Here is a 24,037-nt window from a genome sequence, read left to right as displayed (position 1 = left end):
GTCGTACCTAGGACTTGTGCCTTAGATAAGCTTATTCTAATTGAAAACTTTCAGCAGTTCAGTTTGAAATTTCAACTCAACAGTCATTTTGTTTTTACCATGTCTGAGTTTTCTCGAATTGGTTTCCTACTTGGCCTGGTAACTTCAGAACAGTTTTCTGGTTAATTTTCTATTTTTATACAAAAAAGTTCACCTTCGTCCGTAAGTACCTGAAAGAAATCAAAACTTCAAGAGTTTTGCCTTTAGCTTCCGACAGGGATGGGATTCGAACCCACGCGCGTAGAACGTATTGGATTAGCAGTCCAACGCCTTAACCACTCCGCCACCCTGTCGTATGGAGTATGAGTGCTTAGATAAACTTATTATATTTGAAACCTTTCAGCAGTTCAGTTTGTAAATTTAAGTCAACAGTCATTTTCTTTTTACCCTCTCTGAGTTTTCTCGAAATAATTTCCTACTTGAGCTGGTAACTTCAGAACACATTTCTGGGTAGTTTTTTGTATTTTTGGCGCACTTCTTTTAATCATTTTTTGTTAATTCATGATGATAATCAGTTTCCATGAGAGCAAGAACGGGTTAGCACTCTTTTGAGCTAAAATTGGCCGTCGAACAAATATTGACAAATCTTGTCTCGATATAACGTTTTTGTTTCTTATCGAATCAGGGAAGTTTTCATGTAAATTGGTTTTTTCCGCGTTTTTTGATCTTCAGAAGCTGTTGCACTTCTAAAGTTAGGTCAAAACTCATTTTTTTGCTGTTCTCTTAAATTTTTTGGTTTTCAGTCCTCCGCCCATGGAACGTTTGGTTTTAGCTAATAATTCACCTTCTGAAATGATTTGAACGCTCAAGCTTTTGACGCAGGTTTTGGATATGTTCCGTAAAAAGTGCGTCAATTAGTTGTCTCTACTAAAGCTGAACTTCTAAATTTTTCATACTTACAAAAAAATTGAAATAAAACTTTTTTATTCGTCCATAAATACCTGAAAAAGATCAAAACTTCAAGAATTTTGCCTAAAACTTCCGCCAGGGATGGGATTCGAACCCACGAACGTAGAACGTATTGGATGAGCATTTCAACGCCTTAACCACCCGGCCACCCTGTCGTACCTAGGACTTGTGCCTTAGATAAGCTTATTCTAATTGAAAACTTTCATTAGTTCAGTTTGAAATTTCAAGTCAACAGTCGTTTTGTTTTTACCATGTCTGAGTTTTCTCGAATTAGTTTCCTACTTGGGCTGGTAACTTCAGAACAGTTTTCTGGGTAATTTTCTGTTTTTATACGTCCATAAATACGTGAAAAAGATCAAAACTTCAAGAGTTTTGCCTAAAACTTCCGCCAGGGATGGGATTCGAACCCACGAACGTAGAAAGTATTGGAGTAGTAGTTCAACGTCCTAACCACCCGCAGATTTTGGAAATGTTCTGTAAAAAGTGCGTCAATTAGTTGTCTCTTCTAAAGCTGAACTTTCAAATTTTTCATACTTACAAAAAATTCACATAAAATTTTTTTTTCGTCCAAAAATACCTGAAAAAGATCAAAACTTCAAGAGTTTTGCCTTTAGCTTCCGACAGGAATGGGATTCGAATCGAACCATGTAGAACGTATTGGATTAGCAGTCCAACGCCTTTACCACTCGGCCACCCTGTCGTATGGAGAATGTGTGCTTAGATAAACTTATTCTAATTGAAACATTTCAGCAGTTCAATTTGTAAGTTTAAGTCAACAGTCATTTTATTTTTACCCTCTCTGAGTTTTCTCGAATTTATTTCCTACTTGGGCTGGTAACTTCAGAACAGTTTTCTGGGTAGTTTTTTTATTTTTGGCGCACTTCTTTTAATCATTTTTTGTTAATTCATGATGATAATCAGTTTCCATGAGAGCAAGAACGGGTTAGCACTCTTTTGAGCTAAAATTGGCCGTCGAACAAAATTTGACAAATCTTGTCTCGGTGTTACGTTTTTGTTTCTTATCGAATCAGGAAAGTTTTCATGTAAATAGATTTTTTCCGCGTTTTTTGATCTTCAGAAGCTGTTGCACTTCTAAAGTTAGGTCAAAACTCATTTTTTTGCTGTTCTCTTAAGTTTTTTGGTTTTCATTCCTCCGCCCATGGAACGTTTGGTTTTAGCTAATAATTCACTTTCTGAAATGATTTGAACGCTCAAGCTTTTGACGCAGGTTTTGGATCTATTCCGTAAAAGTGCGTCAATTAGTTGTCTCTACTAAAGCTAAACTTCTAAATTTTTCATACTTACAAAAAAATTCAAATAAAACTTTTTTATTCGTCCATGAATACCTGAAAAAGATCAAAACTTCAAGAATTTTGCCTAAAACTTCCGCCAAGGCTGGGATTCGCACCCACGAACGTAGAATGTATTGGATGAGCAGTTCAACACCTTAACTACCCGGCCACCTTGTCGTACCTAGGACTTGTGCCTCAGATAAGCTTATTCTAATTGAAAACTTTCAGCAGTTCAGTTTGAAATTTCAAGTCAACAGTCATTTTGTTTTTACCATGTCAAAGTTTTCTCGACTTAGTTTCCTACTTTGCTGGTAACTTCAGAACAGTTTTCTGGTTAATTTTCTATTTTTATACGTCCATAAATACGTGAAAAAGATCAAAACTTCAAGAGTTTTGCCTAAAACTTCCGCCAAGGATGGGGTTCGAACCCACGGACGTAGAATGTATTGGATTAGCAGTTCAACGCCCTAACCACCCGCAGATTTTGGAAATGTTCTGTAAAAAGTGCGTCAATTAGTTGTCTCTTCTAAAGCTGAACTTCTAAATTTTTCATACTTACAAAAAATTCACATAAAACTTTTTTTTCGTCCAAAAATACCTGAAAAAGATCAAAACTTCAAGAGTTTTGCCTTTAGCTTCCGACAGGGATGGGATTCGAACCCACGCACGTAGAACGTATTGGATTAGCAGTCCAACGCCTTAACCACTCGGCCACCCTATCGTATGGAGAATGTGTGCTTAGATAAACTTATTCTAATTGAAACCTTTCAGCAGTTCAGTTTGTAAATTTAAGTCAACAGTCATTTTATTTTTACCCTCTCTGAGTATTCTTGAATTAATTTCCTACTTGGGCTGGTAACTTCAGAACAGTTTTCTGGGTAGTTTTTTTTTAATTGGCGCACTTCTTTTAATCATTTTTTGTTAATTCATGATGATAATCAGTTTCCATGAAAGCAAGAACGGGTTACCACTCTTTTGAGCTAAAATTGGCCGTCGAACAAAATTTGACAAATCTTGTCTCGATGTAACGTTTTTGTTTGTTTTCAAATTAGGGATTTTTTTATGTAAATAGGTTTTTTTCCGCGTTTTTTGATCTTCAGAAGCTGTTGCACTTCTAAAGTTTAGTCAGAAACTCATTTTTTTGCTTGTTCTCTTAAATTTTTTGGTTTTCATTCCTCTGCCCATAGAGCGTTTGGTTTTAGCAAACAATTTACCTTCTGAAATGATTTAAACACTCAAGCTTTTGACGCAGATTGTGGATACGTTCCGTGAAAAGTGCGTCAATTAGTTGTCTCTATTAAAGCCGAACTTCTAAATTTTTCATACTTACAAAAAAAGTTCACAATTGTCCGTAAGTACCTGAAAGAAATCAAAACTTCAAGAGTTTTGCCTTTAGCTTCCGACAGGGATGGGATTCGAACCCACGCACGTAGAAGGTATTTTCTTGGCAGTCAAACACCTTAACCACTCGGCCACGCTGTCCTAGGGAGGAAGTGTGCTTAGATAAGCTTAATCTAGTTGAAACCTTTCAGCAGTTCAGTTTGTAAATTTAGGTCAACAGTCATTTTATTTTTACCCTCCCTGAGTTCTCTCGAATTAATTTCCTACTTGAGCTGGTAACTTCAGAACAGTTTTCTGGGTAGTTTTTTATTTTTGGCGCACTTCTTTTAATCATTTTTTGTTAATTCATGATGATAATCAGTTTCCATGAAAGCAAGAACGGGCTAGCACTCTTTTGGGCTAAAATTGGCCGTCGAACAAAATTTGACAAACCTTGTCTCGATGTAACGTTTTTGTTTCTTATCGAATCAGGGAAGTTTTCATGTAAATAGGTTTTTTCCGCGTTTTTTGATCTTCAGAAGCTGTTGCACTTCTAGTTTTGAGTCAAAATTCATTTTTTGCTGCCCTCTCAAATTAATTGGGTGTCATTCATCTGCCCACGAAACGTTTTGTTTTAGCAAGTAGTTCACTTTTCGAAATGATTTAAACGCTCAAGCAATTGACGCAGATTTTAGATATGTTCCGTAAAAAGTGCGTCAGTTTTTACTAAGACATTTTTAGTCCATAAGTACCTGAAAGAGATCAAATCTTCAAGATTACGTCCGCCAGGGATGGGATTCGAACCCACGAACGTAGAACGTATTGGATGAGCAGTTCAACGCCTTAACCACCCGGCCACCCTGTAGTACCTAGGACTTGTGCCTTAGATAAGCTTATTCTAATTGAAAACTTTCAGCAGTTCAGATTGAAATTTCAAGTCAACAGTCAGTTTTTTTTACCATGTCTGAGTTTCTCGAATTAGTTTCCTACTTGGGCTGGTAACTTCAGAACAGTTTTCTGGGTAATTTTCTATTTTTATACGTCCATAATAAATACGCGAAAAAGATCAAAACTTCAAGAGTTTTGCCAAAAACTTCCGCCATGAATGGGATTCGAACCCACGAACGTAGAATGTATTGGATTAGCAGTTCAACGCCCTAATCACCCGCAGGTTTTGGAAATGTTCTGTAAAAAGTGCGTCAATTAGTTGTCTCTTCTAAAGCTGAACATCTAAAGTTTTCATACTTACAAAAAATTCACATAAAACTTTTTTCTTCGTCCATAATTACCTGAAAAAAGGTCAAGATTTCAAGAATTTTGCCTAAAACTTCCGCCAGGGATGGGTTTCGAACCCACGAACATAGACCGTATTGGATTAGCAGTCCAGCGCCCTAAACACTCGGCCACCTTCTCGTATGTAGGACTTGTGCCTTAGATAAACTTATTCTAATTGAAACCTTTCAGCAGTTCAGTTTGAAACTTTAAGTCAACAGTCATTTTATTTTTAGCCTGTCGGAGTTTTCTCCAATTGGTTTCCTACTTGGGCTGGTAACTTCAGAACAGTTTTCCGGGTGGTTTTTTATTTTTATCGCAGTATTTATATTAATGGTTTTTTTATTTTTTTATCAATATATATTAATTCATGATGATAGTCAATTTCAAGGGAGCACGATTGGGTGGGCAGTATTTTGAGCTAAAATTGGCCGTCGAACAAAAATTTACAAATCTTGTCTCGATGTAACGTTTTTGTTTGTTTTCAAATCAGGGATGTTTTAATGTAAATAGGTTTTTTTCCGCGTTTTTTGATCTGCAGAAGCTGTAGCACTTCTAAATTTAGGTCAAAAACTCATTTTGCTGTTCTCTTAAAATAATTGGTTGTCATTCCTCCACCCATGGAACGTTTGGCTTTAGCAAGTAGTTCACTTTACTAAATGATTTAAACGCTCAAGCTTTTGAAGCAGATTTTGGTTATGTTCCATAAAAATGCCTCAATTAGTTGTCTCTAGTAAAGCTGATATCTCTAAAATTTTCATACTTACAAAAAAATTCACATAAAATCTTTTTATTCGTCCATAAATACCTGACAAAGATCTAAACTTCAAGAATTTTTATTAGAACTTCCAACAGTGATGAAATTTGAACCCACGCACATAGAACGCAATGGATTAGCAGTCCAACACCTTAACCACTCGGCCACCCTGTCGTACGGAGGATTTGTGCTTAGATAAGCTCATTCTAAGTGAAAACCTCCAGCAGTTCATTTTGAAAATTTAAGTCAACACTCATTTCATTTTTACTCTCTCTGAGTTTTCTCGAATTAGGTTCCTACTTGGGCTGGTAACTTCAGAACAGTTTTCTGGGTAGTTTTCTTTTTTTTGGCGCTTTTATTTTAATCATTTTTGTGAATTCATGATGATAATCAGTTTCCATGGGAGCAAGAATGGGTCAGCACTCTTTTGAGCTAAAATTCGCCGTCGAACAAAATTCAAAAATCTTGTCTCGATGTAACATTTTTGTGTCTTATCGAATCAGGGAAGTTTTTTTTTAACAGAAATAGATTTTTTTCCCGCGTTTTTCGATCTTCAGAAGCTGTTGCACTTCTAAATTTAGGTCAAAAACTTATTTTTTGGCTGTTATTTCAAGTTATTTGGTTTTCATTCCTCCGCCCTTGGAACGTTTGATTTTAGCAAATAATTCACTTTCTGAAATGATTTAAACGCTCAAGCAATTGACGCAGATTTTGGATATGTTCATTAAAAAGTGGGTCAATTAGTTGTCGCTACTCAAGCTGAACTTCTAAATTTTTCATACTTACAAAAAAGTTCACATAAAACTTTTTATTCGTCCATAAGTACCTGAAAGAGATCAAAACTTCAAAAATTTTGCCTAAAACTTCCGCCAGGGATTGGATTCGAACCCACGCACGTAGAACGTATTGGATTATTATTTCAACGCCCTGACCACTCGACCACACTGTCGTAGCGAGAATCAGTGCTTAGTTAAGCTTATACTAGTTGAAACCCTTCAGCAGATCAGTTTGAAAATTTAAGTCAACAATCATTTTATTTTTACCCTGTCTGAGTTTTCTCGAATTTGTAACATTCGCCCAAATACTACACAGCGACGGAGCGTAGAAAAAGTACCTATTGACGACTGGCAGGCGTCAGTTACCTTAATCCTACTCGTTTTTCACCGTCTCGACCTTGCCAGTTGATTTTCTGGTCTGTCTAGGGCAAAGTAAAAAGTTACCATTTTTAGGCCATCAGTCAAACGACTTTTGATCAGCTTTCGTTTATATGCGAACACAACCACATAGCTGAGTCTCGGATCCTCAGACTACGTGATTGTCATTAAAAACACGGCTCGAATAACCTATTTTAATATGTTTTTGTGTGACAGTTCTATATTAAATCCATTGGAGATGGATTGACCCATTCCTCTTTCTAGCTACTCATATTCTGAAATATCAAACAATAACGGTGTTAATTAAGAGATCTATGCCATTCTAGTAGCTATACAGTCAGTTTATACAGTCCCTTCACATAGAACAGTCTCTGGGGGACCAAGCCTCCGCTCCCGTAATATTCCTGAGATAACGCCCTTATCTCTTCCAATTTGCGTCCCGGGAGGGTTCCGTGGTATATTTCTTCCCCCACTGAAGCCTCCTTCTCCACTAATATTCACAGCTAAGGTTCTTATCGTGTGTTGTTGCCACAATAAGAGGCTTCGTATTTCTCGTCTCTCGTGCGACTGTTTTCGGCGATTTTTGTCGTCGTTCTCTTTTTTTCGTCTTTTCCAGTCAAAATGGCCGTTTTCCGTATTTCTGAGAAATATTCTTCTTCTGATCGAAATTTTAAAAATAAAAATTCTAGAATATTCCTATCCTCCTTCGCAATACTTTTTCTTCAATAAGGCCTTTAGTCGTTCTTTTTTTATGTCGCCGGAAGGTTGTGCTGTGCCAGTCTGGCAGAATGGCACATACTCCCCGGACAAGTCTCCATCAATGTCCCTATTGATCGCATAACACCGGGTTATCGTCAAGTAGTACTCCAGTTTTCTATAATCAATCTTACAAATCGCATAAGAAAATGAAATTTATCTACTCCACCTCAACTCACTACGTGTTCACAAATGGCATCATACTACATCTCACTGCCTTTCAACATTTTCACAAAATTTGCACCATGAGGAGTGTCCTAGTTAAAATTTCTTTTCTGACTACTTACGTCATCTCGCCATAAGACTTCCTTTCGCTCTTTGTGATTAAAAAGTGGGACGTGGCACGGCCACGCACCCGTTAAAATTAACTTAACTTCACTCACCAAGTATAATCAGTCATTTATGCGGTCCTTTCAATATTAAAACTGAGAAACTATGTGGCTAGGAAAGTTATTGAGTTATTTCTCCTCTCGAGCAAGTTTACTGAAACTTACCATGTCGCCACACAGTGAATTTGTGTCTTACACAGGTTAAAAACTTCAGTCGTGAATAAATAGGTAAATATACTCACCTATGTTCCTCATATACATACATAAATAGTCATAACTAAAATCAACAATTTTAACAATTGCAACATTGTAGTTTGGTCGGACCAAACTAGATCAAAACAAAAAGTTTAACAAGTTAAATAATCAAAACTTGGTTGATTGGTTCAAGTTTTAACACACAAAGAGAATCAAGTTTCTTCTCCTTCTCTTCTTTTCAAGATTTTTGGTTTTCATTCCTCCGCCCATGGAACGTTTGGTTTTAGCTAATAATTCACTTTCTGAAATGATTTGAACGCTCAAGCTTTTGACGCAGGTTTTGGATATGTTCCGTGAAAAGTGCGTCAATTAGTTGTCTACTAAAGCTGAACTTCTAAATTTTTCATACTTACAAAAAAATTCAAATAAAACTTTTTCATTCGTCCATAAATACCTGAAAAAGATCAAAACTTCAAGAATTTTGCCTAAAACTTCCGCCAGGGATGGGATTCGAACCTACGAATGTAGAACATATTGGATGAGCAGTTCAACGCCTTAACCACCCGGCCACCCTGTCGTACCTTGGACTTGTGCCTTAGATAAGCTTATTCTAATTCAAAACTTTCAGCAGTTCAGTTTGAAATTTCAAGTCAACAGTCAGTTTGTTTTTACCATGTCTGAGTTTCTCGAATTAGTTTCCTACTTGGGCTGGTAACTTCAGAACAGTTTTCTGGGTAATTTTCTATTTTTATACGTCCATAAATACGCGAAAAAGATCAAAACTTCAAGAGTTTTGCCAAAAACTTCCGCCAGGAATGGGATTCGAACCCACGAACGTAGAATGTATTGGATTAGCAGTTCAACGCCCTAATCACCCGCAGATTTTGGAAATGTTGTGTAAAAAGTGCGTCAATTAGTTGTCTACTAAAGCTGAACTTCTAAATTTTTCATACTTACAAAAAAATTCAAATAAAACTTTTTCATTCGTCCATAAATACCTGAAAAAAGGTCAAGACTTCAAGAATTTTGCCTAAAACTTCCGCCAGAATGGGATTAGAACCCACGAACATAGACCGTATTGGATTAGCAGTCCAGCGCCCTAAACACTCGGCCACCTTCTCGTATGTAGGAGTTGTGCCTTAGATAAGCTTATTCTAATTGAAACCTTTCAGCAGTTCAGTTTGAAACTTTAAGTCAAGAGTCATTTTATTTTTAGCCTGTCGGAGTTTTCTCCAATTAGTTTCCTACTTGGGCTGGTAACTTCAGAACAGTTTTCCGGGTGGTTTTTTATTTTTATCGCAGTATTTATATTAATGGTTTTTTATTTTTTTATCATTTTATATTAATTCATGATGATAGTCAATTTCAAGGGGGCACGATTGGGTGGGCAGTATTTTGAGCTAAAATTGGCCGTCGAACAAAAATTCACAAATCTTGTCTCGATGTAACGTTTTTGTTTGTTTTCAAATCAGGGATGTTTTAATGTAAATAGGTTTTTTCCGCGTTTTTTGATCTGCAGAAGCTGTAGCACTTCTAAATTTAGGTCAAAAACTCATATTGCTGTTCTCTTAAAATAATTGGTTGTCATTCCTCCACCCATGGAATGTTTGGCTTTAGCAAGTAGTTCACTATACTAAATGATTTAAACGCTCAAGCTTTTGAAGCAGATTTCGGTTATGTTCCATAAAAATGCCTCAATTAGTTGTCTCTAGTAAAGCTGATATCTCTAAAATTTTCATACTTACAAAAAAATTCACATAAAATCTTTTTATTCGTCCATAAATACCTGACAAAGATCTAAACTTCAAGAATTTTTATTAGAACTTCCAACAGTGATGAAATTTGAACCCACGAACATAGAACGCAATGGATTAGCAGTCCAACACCTTAACCACTCGGCCACCCTGTCGTACGGAGGATTTGTGCTTAGATAAGCTTATTCTAAGTGAAAACCTCCAGCAGTTCATTTTGAAAATTTAAGTCAACACTCATTTCATTTTTACTCTCTCTGAGTTTTCTCGAATTAGGTTCCTACTTGGGCTGGTAACTTCAGAACAGTTTTCTGGGTAGTTTTCGTTTTTTGGCGCTTTTTTTTAATCATTTTTGTGAATTCATGATGATAATCAGTTTCCATGGGAGCAAGAATGGGTCAGCACTCTTTTGAGCTAAAATTCGCCGTCGAACAAAAATTGACAAATCTTGTCTCGATGTAACATTTTTGTTTCTTATCGAATCAGGGAAGTTTTTTTTTTAACGGAAATATATTTTTTTCCCGCGTTTTTCGATCTTCAGAAGCTGTTGCACTTCTAAATTTAGGTCAAAAACTTATTTTTTTTGCTGTTATTTTAAGTTATTTGGTTTTCATTCCTCCGCCCTTGGAACGTTTGATTTTAGCAAATAATTCACTTTCTGAAATGATTTAAACGCTCAAGCAATTGACGCAGATTTTGGATATGTTCCCCAAAAAGTGGGTCAATTAGTTGTCGCTACTCAAGCTGAACTTCTAAATTTTTCATACTTACAAAAAAGTTCACATAAAACTTTTTATTCGTCCATAAGTACCTGAAAGAGATCAAAACTTCAAAAATTTGCCTCCAACTTACGGGTAGTTCTCCAACTTTTTTTGCCTCCAACTTACTTTTCTGGGTAGTTTTCTGTTTTTTGGCGACCTTTTTTAAATCATTTTATAACAATTCGTGATAATAGTCAATTTCCATGGGAACAAGAATGGGTTAGCAGCCTTTTGGGCTAAAATTGGCCGTCGAACAAACTTTCAAAAATCTTGTCTCGATGTAACGTTTTTGTTTCTTTTCGAATCAGGGATGTTCAAATGTAAATAGGTTTTTTCCGCGTTTTTTGGTCTTCGGCAGCTGTTGCACTTCTAAATATAGGTCAAAAACTCATTTTTTGCTGATCTTAGAATATATGGGTGTCCTTCCTCCGCCCATGGAACGTTTGTTCTAGCAAGTAGTTCACTTTTCGAAATGATTTAAACGCTCAAGCAATTGACGCAGATTTTAGATATGTTCCGTAAAAAGTGCGTCAGTTTTTACTAAAACATTTTTAGTCCATAAGTACCTGAAAGAGATCAAAACTTCAAGATAACTTCCGACAGGGATTGGATTCGAACGTAGAACGTATTGGATTACTATTTCAACGCCCTAACCACTCGACCACCCTGTCGTAGCGAGAATCAGTGCTTAGTTAAGCTTATTCTAGTTGAAACCCTTCAGCAGATCAGTTTGAAAATTTAAGTCAACAATCATTTTATTTTTACCCTGTCTGAGTTTTCTCGAATTTGTAACATTCGCCCAAATACTACACAGCGACGGAGCGTAGAAAAAGTACCTATTGGCGACTGGCAGGCGTCGGTTACCTTAATCCTAATCGTTTTTCACCGTCTCGACCTTGCCAGTTGATTTTCTGGTCTGTCTAGGGCAAAGTAAAAAGTTACCATTTTTAGGCCTTCAGTCCAACGACTTTTGATCAGCTTTCGTTTACATGCGAACACAACCACATAGCTGAGTCTCGGATCCTCAGACTACGTCATTGTCATTAAAAACACGGCTCGAATAACCTATTTTAATATGTTTTTGTGTGACAGTTCTATATTAAATCCATTGGAGATGGATTGATCCTTTCATCTTTCTAGCTACTCATATTCTGAAATATCAAACAATAACGGTGTTAATTAAGAGATCTATGACATTCTAGTAGCTATACAGTCCCTTCACATAGAACAGTCTCTGGGGGACCAAGCCTCCGCTCCCGTAATATTCCTGAGATAACGCCCTTATCTCTTCCAATTTGCGTCCCGGGAGGGTTCCGTGGTATATTTCTTCCCCCACTGAAGCCTCCTTCTCCACTAATATTCACAGCTAAGGTTCTTATCGTGTGTTGTTGCCACGATAAGAGGCTTCGTATTTCTCGTCTCTTGTGCGACTGTTTCGGCGATTTTTGTCGTAGTTCTCTTTTTTTTCGTCTTTTCCAGTCAAAATGGCCGTTTTTCGTATTTCTGAGAAATATTCTTCTTCTGATCGAAATTTTAAAAATAAAAATTCTAGAATATTCCTATCCTCCTTCGCAATACTTTTTCGTCAATAAGGCCTTTAGTTGTTCTTTTTTACGTCGCCGGAAGGTTGTGCTGTGCCAGTCTGGCAGAATGGCACATACTCCCCGGACAAGTCTCCATCAATGTCCCTATTGATCGCATAACACCGGGTTATCGTCAAGTAGTACTCCAGTTTTCTATAATCAATCTTACAAATCGCATAAGAAAATGAAATTTATCTACTCCACCTCAACTCACTACGTGTTCACAAATGGCATCATACTACATCTCACTGCCTTTCAACATTTTCAGAAAATTTGCACCATGAGGAGTGTCCTAGATAAAGTTTCTTTTCTGACTACTTACGTCATCTCGCCATAAAACTTCCTTTCGCTCTTTGTGATTAAAAAGTGGGACGTGGCACGGCCACGCATCCGTTAAAATTAACTTAACTTCACTCACCAAGTATAATCAGTCATTTATGCGGTCCTTTCAATATTAAAACTAAGAAACTCTGTGGCTAGGAAAGTTATTGAGTTATTCACCCTCTCGAGCAGGTTTACTGAAACTTACCATGTCGCCACACAGTGAATTTGTGTCTTACACAGGTTAAAAACTTCAGTCGTGAATAAATAGGTAAATATACTCACCTATGTTCCTCATATACATACATAAATAGTCATAACTAAAATCAACAATTTCAACAATTTTAACAATTGCAACATTGTAGATTGGTCTGACCAAACTGGATCAAAACAAAAAGTTTAACAAGTTCAATAATCAAAACTTGGTTGATTGGTTCAAGTTTTAACACACAAAGACAATCAAGTTTCTTCTCCTTCTCTTCTTTTCTTGCTCACGTCTTCACTTGTTCTCATCGTTCATCATCTTCATTCCATCGCTTCTCCATCCTGATTTTCAGCGTCACTGTCTTCCAGAACTTTCTCTAACATGTCCATAGAGTTGCGGGCCGTGCCCCAACTCTCCTGTTCCAACAGCCTCGGTTTGCAACAACGTAGCAAGTCCACATTCACCTTCTGCTCCCGGTTCCTGCAAAAGCTGTTGTGAAGACATAGGCTCACATTTCGTTCTAGGTCAGCTCTTAAGACCTCTTTCTTTTCATCTTCAGTTACACAAGGCGCTCCAGCTACTCGCTTCACCGCAGTGGTGACCGCGTTTCTGTGCGTCAGGAATGCTCTCTTATAGGCTCCCGGTCCTATATCTAGCTGGAAAGATTGATAGGCTTCCGTGTTCCTCGACATATGACGCTTCGCGCGTTCATACATCCATGATGTCATCACTGCACGGAACCAAGGCATCAATCTTTGCCTTGACCATATTCTTTCAATGGCTTTAGGTATTCTCAGAACCTTGCAGGTGGTTCTGAAAAGATCCAATTCACGACTCATCTTCACGTTGCTCAGCTGTTCAGGAGTCGGCACGGCCGTCTCCTGTTCACTTGTGTCCGCGTTAGCCTCCATCCATCTCACTGCCAGCATGGCACTAACCACCACGATTGACACTTGTTGATTCTGATCGGGCAACCCCGTAGAGTACAACTCCTCCACGTCCCATACTAGCATCAGATTCCCGCGTTTGGGGTACCACAACGTCTGCGCCAAGCAGTGGCAAGGATACTCCCCATGGGTTCTCACTATGTTCCTTCGGGTCCGATACCCTGAGGCTCCCAGCAACGGTTCCACTTCCATCAGAATTCTATGTAAATCGTCTTTCTCTTCTATGGTGGGGAATTCAGTGGGTAACGCTCCACTCGCTTTCTGTTTCTGGAACTCACTCACGTTACCTTCGTTCAATCTCATGAACTCTTCACCCACCACGTCTTGCAACTCGCCTTCAGATCTCTTCGGGACTGCCCGAAAGATCTTCGCCAACAAGTCATATGACCTTTCTGAAATTCTGGCCAACCTCACGCACTTTGGCACAGAGAAAAGTTGGTCAACCAACACCTGTTGCGTCCTCGCATCCATCACCACCATGTGCGTAGGATACCTACTATTGCAATATGGCGCGGAGCTTGAACCCACCAGATATTTTGAACCAGTAGGTCTGTGATAGGCTTCACTATCCTTCAGATTCATTTCATTTTCTAGAGCTTCTCGCCATTCTCCAACCTTCTGCTCTGTCTGTAATGCTCCAGGGAATACTTCCACGCTGAGGGACGTCACTAGCTCATGGACACGCTCCAGGCGCTCAAGCGATTCTATCGAACTCGTCATGCTACAAAATCCCAAGGCTGTGATCAAGTTTACGTCCGTCACCCCATGGCAGTCCGCGACCAACTCCATGGCACTCTTATCTGACATGCTCAATCTTCCGTACAATCGTGCCAGTTGTCGATGCTGCTCACTCAGCGTAATCAGGCAGTGTCCCAAGTTGCAAGCATGCCCTTCCATTCCACTTTGTTGAGCCAAGCATGTGCCTTGCTTCAACCAATCGCTCGATGGACTTTCTTCAGACAGCTCCGTGGATGGATTGCTCTTTTGCTTCGTCAACTTCATGGCCAGCAGATGGTGTATCATGGCCAGATCATGTAGACTCGCGTCATCATCCCGGTCTAACGTGATATCCGCTGTCATGTCCCAGATTAAGCCGGCGTTAGGATGAGGACACCAAGAAGGCTTCATGAGTTCCCACATCGCTACTAGACTGGTTTTCAAGGGACCGTCCCAAGAACCACAATCAAAACTCACTTGCCCCTTCAGCTCGGGAATCGAGGGTTCGACCACTCGTTCCTCCAAGATAATTCCCAGCTTGGGTTGTTCCACCATCAGCATTCCGATTTCTTGAATCCGTTCAACCCAGAAATTGAGCACTATGACTTGCTCATAGTCGAAGTACGCTTCCCTGGCTTCTTCATTCACGAAGGGATTGTACGCCATCCCCGGTATGCCAGACACATATTGGAGCGACTTCAGTTTCCCCAGTGTTGCAAAGTCTTTTTGTCCTCTGACTGCTTCAATCAACTCCCGGTTCACTTTCAATTCTTTGTTGGAATATCTTCTCACTTCTTCCAACTTGCAGTAGCTCTCCATGTCATTCGACTCCCTATTTGTACAATCAACGGCATATCCTGATACAGTTCCAGTAGTGCCCTAAGGAAGTTCCTTTCGCAATCCACTCCCTTTTGCCGAATGATCTTTATGCATTCTCCCAAGACAGGATTGGGGATACGATCCACCACGAACCTGACAAAGCAAAGGGCATCCTTACGCTTAGCCCATGCTATCGCAGAATCGTCTTTTGAAATCAATGCTCGCAGAGCTTCCAACTCTAGCTCCTGTTCCCGTGATTTCGAATCGTTACTGGCTTCATATTCCACCTTCTTGATGCCCATCAAGCACCAAGCTAATCGTACTTGTAGACCAGTTCTCGTGCACGGATGAGCTAGGTACGCTGCCACCGTTGCAGGTGCATGCATCGTCTCATCGAAGTATCTCTGGAGGGCCGCCCTCCAAGAAATTTCTAGCAATTTTTCCAATCCAATTTCATTCGCTTCCGATGACATTACCGTGCCATATTCTTTCCGATTTAAGTTAGAATTCTCCGTAAGCCCTTTCAGATATTCCTGCATGGCTCGCTTCTCGCTCCAAGCCATCAGGTGACCTCTCGCGGAGTTCCTCGCTTTCAACATCTCCACATAACCCCCTGCCGGATCTCCCATGTGGACCGATTCCGGCACAGTTATTCGACTGTACTCGACCACGTCGAGTTGTCCTTCCAGTTTCAACTTGGCCATGTTGGTTCGCGAGGGTCTGTAATCTTCAAGTCCTCTAGATCCACACTGACTGATGATTTCCATTTCTAGCGTACTGTCTGCTAGGGTTCGCGCCGTCTTCTTCGACCTCGTGGCTGTTATAGTCAGCCCTTTTTTGGCTCGTCTAACAGGCAATTTCTTTGTGACCTGCTGATCATCGGCACTGTCTTCTGTAACTGACTCGGTCAGAACATCCGACTCCATGGAGTTCACTATTTTCTCCAGGACCTCACGCATGATGGGTTGATTCAATCCCATCTTCATTATGGACTGCGTCCCATATCGTCGTATCACGTCCCATGAACTTTCCATGAAGTTCACTCGGCTCCAGGTTGCTCCTGTCTTGCCTTCTAATTCGCTTTGATATCTCTCCCATTCCTCTTCCGGTAACGTACTCAGGAAGGATATCTTCATCGATTCTTCGATTTTTCTCCTCCTCGGTGATTCATGGAGCAGTCTCTGCGGCTCCCTGCTTCGGCACTCTCTAGCCTGGCTTATTGGGTCCATCGGAGATAAATCGGCCGACGCCGCCTTTGTAGGGGACATGAAAGATGATGGCGTCATTAACAATAGACTCCCATCGACTTCCCCATCGTCGTCTTCACTGAACCGGTATTCTAGCAAGTCCCTCTCCAACGCTCCTAGATCCGTCTCACCCGGTTTTTCCGTCTTTCCCCCGATGTCGTCATCGTTATCGTCCTGATTCATCAATTCATCGTCATCTGCATCAGGTTTCGGCTTAGGTCCCGAAGGGCCTTGTCGTGCGTCCGGGCCCGAATCCGGCCGAGCCGGTACGGTCATGTCTCCTGCGTGATAAAACAATTCATCATTCACCAGGAATTCTACGAACTCCTCGCCATGTGGAGCCAGGTCTTCTATTGTTATATATGAGCCTCCTCTGCTCTCCCTTGCCACTTCCAGTATCACTACTTTCACTTCTCCTGACCACTTCAATCTTGACAAGTCGTCTGTGGGAGAATACACTTCGTTCCACGTTTCAGCCGAGACCTCTGGTCTCCTGGAAGGTTGTGCCTTGATCTTTTTCCTGCTCCAAGCATCAGGAAATGAGAAGTCAAATGTGTGCACGGCTGCAGCATTCCAGCTGATGAAGCGCGGCTCCATCCCTTCACTCCACTTCAACATTCTCCTCTCTGCGTCACGAGCTGCTCCGATGCGAGGGGCAATGATGGGAGATGTGACTCCAAACAACATTCTCCTTATCGGTGGATATCGAGGGCATTGGTCCGGCAGCGGTCTGGACCCAGGAAGCCATGTCTGCTGACTCTCTTTCGCGTGTGTATAGGCTCCTGGCAATTGAGGTACTCTCATAGCCTCTCCTGTATCCTTCACCACTGGTCTCAAATAACAAAGCTTTGGGTTGAACTGGATGTGGGAAAGATCCTCACGGCCCATTCGGCACTTGAAGTGGTTGTTGAAATCCATCAACACCCAACCTGGCTCTGCTATTCTTCCGAACAGCCTATCGTCTGTCCCCAGTCCAATTTAGGCGCCGTCAAGAAAACAACATCCGGCCAAAATAGAGAACGGGGCGTATAGAGATAATCGGAACCGACCACAATCAGATACTTGGCAGCCTTCATATCCAAGGGATCATAAGCTGCAAACAGGCCGTCGCCTATTGGGGCCTTCAGTTTCCCATATCTCTTGTCATCTCCGACCACCGTTGTCGTTCGGGGGTAGTCCCTCGAATATCCGCCAGGCGTCTGACCGGGTGGTTTAGCAAACTGTCTGTACATCTTGTGATGCTTGTTATTGGGCTTGTTCTCTGTCTGAAATTTGCCCTTGCGAGCAGATGGTGTTCTTTCCAGGGTCCTCTGTCGAACGTCCGTAAGCGACCGGGTTTTCAAAGGTCCAAAGGTGTTGTCCTGAGGCAATCCATTCAAGTCTGCGTGTCGGAGTGAGGTCGAGGAGCTGAATTGCTCCTGCTCTGCTAGCAGCCAATCCACGCCCGGTATCCGATATAGTCGCGACACTGTGGGACTTTCTCCGCCAATCATTCTCATTGCGTCCTCCCGACACGTCAAGGTATTCATGTTCAACTTCGCCGACATGTCCGTCTTATACTGACCCCAATGACTAGGGTCTGATCTGTTCCAAAGCTGCCCGCTGCCTGATTCGATTCCCTCCACTGGCACGGCACTCGTAGGCGGTCCTGCTACTGAAGCAGGGTTTGTCGTGGCAGGCGGATCATTCCTCCCAGACACGGTCTGGGAGTTGTTCCTGTTGTTCTGATCCACTGATCTGCCGAGTCGGCTTTCCAGCGGTTGTGTTCTGGGAGGAGGAGCAGTCCCTAGCCTGTCCCTTACGTTTGAGCTCGGAGCAACGGTTGCGGCTGCAGCCGTCTCCGTTGCCAAGGGCCCTAGACGGTTGACGAGGGATTCGGGCACGGTTGCCCTTATTCTACTTCCACCGGTCGAGCTGGTCCGAGCCAGAGAACCGCTCGCCCTCGATTCTTGTTCCACTTCCCTCAACTGCGTCTGAAATACATCATTGATCCAATGTCTCCCTCGTTGGGTGTTGAAATGTTCTCCATCTCTGGTGAGCGCGATGTGATCAATCATGCGCAGCATGTTTTCGAGATCCAGAAGTCGCAACTCGCCAGGGTTGTTTCTCACCAGACTGCGGATCATTTCCTTCCACCGTGTCACGTTGCCGTTCATGAAATCTGCAACTACGGTACCCACCAACGGATTTTGTGGTATCGTGCACAACACCACAAGCCTGGGTCTGTATTTCTCTTTTAGTTCGTTCAAGAGACATACCAATAGAGGCTCCCACTTGCTCTCCGGAGTCACGGGGGCTCTCGAGACGTCGTTAGTTCCCAGCATTATTATTAGTGTATCAAGGTGATCTTCGCTCTGGAACTCCATCATCTTGATGACCTGAGCCACTGAGGCTCCACCAAAGGACAGAGTGGTAGTCTGACCATAGACGAAGATCTCATTCAGATCCCTCACCAAACTGTCTCCAATGATCAGATGGCGACTCCCTGGGGGAATTACGTGGTCGCTCGTGGCGGGGTTCCAGCTCATGTCATTCAGGCAGGCTCGAGGATGCTCGGCGGCCACTTGCGTGAACTGGTGACGTGCCATCAGATTCTTCCTAATGTCTTCTACGCGAGACTTCTGAAAGACTCCACCATGCGCAGACCTCGAGGACGCTACCGTGCGGGGTGCTCGTTCCGAGCTATTTGATGAATGATCACGACGTTGGGAAGGAACGATCCTAACCAGTGTCCGCTCAGTGCTTCTGTTGATCTCATCAATTGTGGCTCTGGCCACTTGGTTGAATGATTCCTGGAATTGAGGAGCGAGATAGGTGTCGGAAGGGTCTGGCATCGTGAACCTTTGACTCGAAGCAGACGGTCGTGTCTGTTGAGGAGCCTCGGGCCCCCTCGATGCACGTAAGTCTAGAGCCTCAGGCCCTCTCGATGCGCACAGCTCCTGTGTTGTTGTCCTGGGGCGCGTGTCGCTGGATCCTTCCAAGGATTTCATGCTCGCCAGAACTTTCGGTGACACTTGGCTCACCTTTGCCATATACAGCTCCTTCAGGTGCTTTATCTCATCCTCCTTGTAGGCCACCTGCAGATCTTCATATTTCTTTTTCCATTCGTCTCTCTCGAGCTATCGCCCTGTACTCCTGAAGTTTGGCACACAGCTCGCTCTGATCTCTCTCCTTCTTCTCCAGTGTCTCAATCGTCTCCGACGTCTGGATCTCTATCTCACTCACCCTCACTCTCTTTGGAGGAGGAGCAGCTGTTGGAGAGTCGACCGAATGTGACGGGCCTGGCCCATCACGTTGTCTCTTCGCTCCGATGAGTGGCTGCGCAGGTTGGACGGGTAAGGGAATCTCACCTAGCCGGTGGTCCCTCTGTTCGCCTAGTCCTGGCTCACGAGCCAAGTCGTGGCCAGACATTTCTCCACGCCGCCATCTCATCAGTCGGTTTCGACCTCTCTCGGTGGTCCCGGACTCACCGAAGGCCAACATCAACACGACTTCTGTAGGACGATTCCCTCGACCCTCTCGTCCTAGTGCATTAAGGAGCGCGACCACAAACATCGCCAGCCCCGGGTCTTCTCGTGTAAAATCACAATCGATCAGCCGCTGATAGATCTCGTCTAGAGTCGCTCCTAGACTCGTTGAGAGGAATTCCATGAGTTCGTTCGTGTCACCCATTTCTTATCGTGTTGATTCTTGTTGTCGTGTCGTGTAATTTCTTTCTGTTCCGTCTGATTCAGTTTATTCAGTAAACAATTTCCGATCAATTAAAGATCTAAAAAACAATTCGCGACTTAAAACCATCATTTTTGGATTAAACATCATTCAACTCTTTAAAACTTTTCATTGGAATTCTCTTTTTCATCTCTGATTTAAAATTCTAGCACCAGGGTGGATCGTCCACCTGTATCTGCGTCAGGGTAGCACAAATGAGCGCTGTCACCTTGATGACCTGGAGTACTCCAGGTCCTTTATGACACAAAACATAAAACATATCATAACAATAACATAACACATAAACATCACATATCTACACTATCACTTACAATTATGAAACCTAATCCTAATCTAAAACTTAATCCTAATCTAAAACTTAATCCTAATCTCTATCAAGTCAACTTGATAAAAACCACTTACCGCTGAATGCATTTCCTAGCATATACTCAGATACTATTTTTTATGTAAGTAAACTTCTATGTCAGTTTCTGAAAATATCTTATGCACAAGGGCGTACAACTCTCTTGGGTGTAGCTTTCCTCTATTGGGATCATAAACTGGTAACGAGAGACAGGTCACACTTCTCTCAACCAGGAAATCCCTAAGTCGAGTCAAGGCCAATACCAAGCTCTCTGGATTTACGTGTTGCCTATCAGTAGCCTTCGTAACCAAAAAACACAAATATTTCCCTGGTATCTGTGATGCGACAGGGGGCAACGCTATCATTCCTCCTACACCAGGCCTCTGTTTCCATAAAAACTCGATATTCTTGTACTCTCTCTTAAAGTCAGCTGCTAGTGCTGTTTTGAAGCTTACATCCGCCGTTATCGCTATGGCACATGTGCGTTCCGTAAGTATGAAATCGCTGTCCGTTATAACGATGTTGCTTGAATAATGGTTCGGTAGATCAAAGTAAGATTCAAAAATTCGTCCGAATGGTGGTTTTTTGGCATTTTCGCCTGCCGTTTCCAGTTCTCCGGTTTCTCTTGCCGATTTCAATTTTTTTATTATGAGATTTTCGGTGTGGGTGAGTCCTACCCCCACTCCCCGGACAAAAATATCCATCGACGTCCCCGTCGATCGCCCAAAGTCTAGGAGATCGAGGTTGGTTTGTGGAACATGTAGAGGACCATCTGGTGCGACCCAGTTGGACTCGGTATTGTCATGACTGATGTATTTGATGCCGTCATTATCGACGTCCTGAATCGTCAGGATCGTTTCTTTTGGATCTGTCGGCAGATCATGGAGCCATTCGAGCACGCGCAAGTTCGTTAGTTCTTGCTCATGAGCCTGTTCCGCTTCTGGTTCGAACTCCACCTCCGGTTCTGATCGATCATCGATCCAATCCTGATCCATATCATTGACCAAGTCGATTTCTTCTAGCACCGCCACTTCATCCAGTCCCACTAGCGAGTCCATGACATCACTTACAACTATCCTGTCTACGACGAAATCCTCGCCATACGGATTGTATTCCTCTTTGTTTTTCCCTCTTTTGCTCTGGCGTGTTTCCATGGTGAGAGGAAAATCAGGCTGTATTCCTTTGTCAATTTCAATTTGTTCCGGGCAGTCCCAGTCTTCTTCGGCATAAGGTAGAGTTTCATCGTCCACCTCTACTCGCTCAGTCAACTCCAGATCCAGTGGCAGGTTGCAATCGTCCACCACCTCGTTCCCGTCGTTTTTGTCGCGAGTACCTCTTTCATTCACTTCACAAGCAGGGTCCACTATCAAATAGTCGCCCTCTTGCATGTCCGCTGGGATGCACCAGTCCTCTGACGAGGCATTGTGTGGTTTGATATTTTCGTAATGAGCCGCTCTTCCAGTGCTCAGTCGATGAAAACGACCTCCTTGGTGCACCTCTGTTATCTGAAATGGACCACGCCATTTCTTTAATAATTTCTTGGTTCCTTTTGGTGGAACCACTTCCTGGAACACCCAGACGTAGTCGCCAACTGAGTAGGCTTTCGCATCGGCTGTGCTTTTATCCAACCTCCTTTTTTGTCTAATTTGCGCCTGTTGCGTGTTCCTCCTGCATAAGTCATTGAGGTCCTGTTGTCTTCTAATGACATCCCGCACGTACGTTTGCGGTGCTGTCCTCTTCCCCTCATATTCAGGGTAGAAAAACGTCAACGGGAGGCTTTTTCGTGACCCGTTAGCATCATATGCGGACTTATTCCCGTGGTGGAATGCTCCGTGCTGTTGTAAGCACCCATCACTTGTGGCAAGTGCTTGTCCCAGTCATCCATATAGCGTGAGCAATAGACTCTCAACTAGGCCATTCGTTTGCGGGTGATAAGTGGTCGAGTAGGCCTGCGCTACCTGCGACCTTTTCATTAACTCTTTCGTGAGATCACCTACGAATGCTTTGCCATTGTCCGATTGGAACGTGATGGGGCAGCCATGCCTCGCTATCCACACGTTTATCAAGTGATCGCATGTTTCTTCCGCCGATGCTGTCATGCAGGGTGCTGCCTCCGCATACTTCGTAAAATGGTCGATCATTACTAGCACCTGGTTATAGCCCGTTGCTGTCATGCAGATTTTCTGATGATCAATTTGCACCACTTCGTTGAAACCCGACGACTCTATTGACTGCAGAGGGAACCTTAGTTTCCTGGGATCCTTTGCCTGTTGACAAGACAGGCATGCGGCTATCCACTTCTCACAAGCCTTCTTCAATCCCGGCCATTCGAATCGTTTCTGTATCCTGTTGTACACCTTGTCCACGCCTTGATGACCCATCTGATCATGTGAGCGGAAGAGCAATTCGGTCTGGTACAACTGTGGTAACACTATTGAATTGTACTTATAAAGGACCTTGTCCTCCTCTTTACGCCTACAGGCTACAATCCCATCCTTGTTCAGGTACAACAAGTCTTTCCTCTTTAGGTAGAATTGCTTTAAGATTTTATAGCTGTCTTCTTCCAAGTCCCCTTTGTTAGGTGCACCATTCTCGATCCACCTCTTCAGACTGCTCGTCATTCTGTCATTTCGTTGAGCTCTTAGGAGATCCGACAGCCTGTACCTGGCTTTCAAATACGTCTTTACCACGTTCATTTGCCCGCTCATTATCTACGGAGCATGAGCATCGTCCATCAACTTGACATACCGTATCTTTTTCAAAGGCGTCGCCTTCTGTACAGATGGTTCCAGATTGGTACGGACGACCGTACCATGTGGCAGCAATCTGGTTGGGCGTTTCGAAACTGCTATCAGCTCGAGCTCGTCTGCGGCGTTATCTACCACTGTGCCCTCCTCGTCTGAGGTGTATCTGTCCCTGTCTGGATCCTGGTGCATTTCTCGGTCCAGCCCGCGCTGCTTCCAGTCTACCAATAAGGAGTGGATTGCGAACTCTGACTTATCGGAATTGGAAGTTGTTTCAGACATGTTGTCCCAGGACTGGGGCCTCGAGTCAACACTTGAGTTGACTGATTCCCCAACATCATATTCCAAGTTGTCTGAGATGTTTCTGGACTCCCCGGACAAAACTCTGTCCATTGGTCGCTTTGAACCCGAGTCCCCGGACAAAATTCTGCCCCTAGGTGGTCTCGTCAACCTCTCCCCGGACAAGTCGTCCTGCACGGGCTCAAAGGTGTCATCAGACAAGTCGTCTTTGATTGGCTCGAAGGTATCGGACTCCCCGGACATTGTCTCGTCCCCGGACGAACAATCTGGGCTCGGCTCATTCTTCTTTTGCATCCGTGAAATGCACTCTCCTGGCGAAGCTAGATTCCGACTTGATCCTGACTTCCTCAGTGGATTGGGTCTGATTCAGTGTGCCATGTTCGGTGAACGAAGTTCTCAATAAGACCTCCTTTGGCATCGAGCTCACCAGCTGATTGACTATCGACCTGCAATCCCGTTCAACGCCTCCGCTGCGAATAGACACTGGCCTCTTATCTATTCTCTCGGTGACCGTCAACCGCTGCATGGTCTCCATCCACTCACGATC

The 24,037-nt window shown here is 42.7% G+C and overlaps 1 protein-coding gene and 2 non-coding genes across 4 annotated transcripts in view; 1 reads left to right on the top strand and 2 right to left on the bottom strand.

The window, feature by feature from the left end:
• LOC134856176 (uncharacterized) overlaps positions 1-24,037 on the top strand; it is a 177,368-nt gene that overhangs the window by 95,437 nt on the left and 57,894 nt on the right. The gene's annotated exons all lie outside the window — the stretch shown is intronic.
• Positions 251-332, bottom strand: Trnas-gcu (transfer RNA serine (anticodon GCU)). The gene has a single exon. It is a non-coding gene; the product is annotated as a tRNA-Ser (tRNA).
• Positions 2,880-2,961, bottom strand: Trnas-gcu (transfer RNA serine (anticodon GCU)). Its single transcript has one exon. It is a non-coding gene; the product is annotated as a tRNA-Ser (tRNA).

This window comes from Symsagittifera roscoffensis, unplaced genomic scaffold, assembly GCF_963678635.1.
Source record: "Symsagittifera roscoffensis unplaced genomic scaffold, txSymRosc1.1 SCAFFOLD_25, whole genome shotgun sequence".
In the NCBI taxonomy this organism is placed as follows: Eukaryota; Metazoa; Xenacoelomorpha; order Acoela; family Convolutidae; genus Symsagittifera; species Symsagittifera roscoffensis.
Note: the sequence above shows the minus strand (reverse complement) of the source record. Positions and strands in the feature narration are given on the sequence as shown.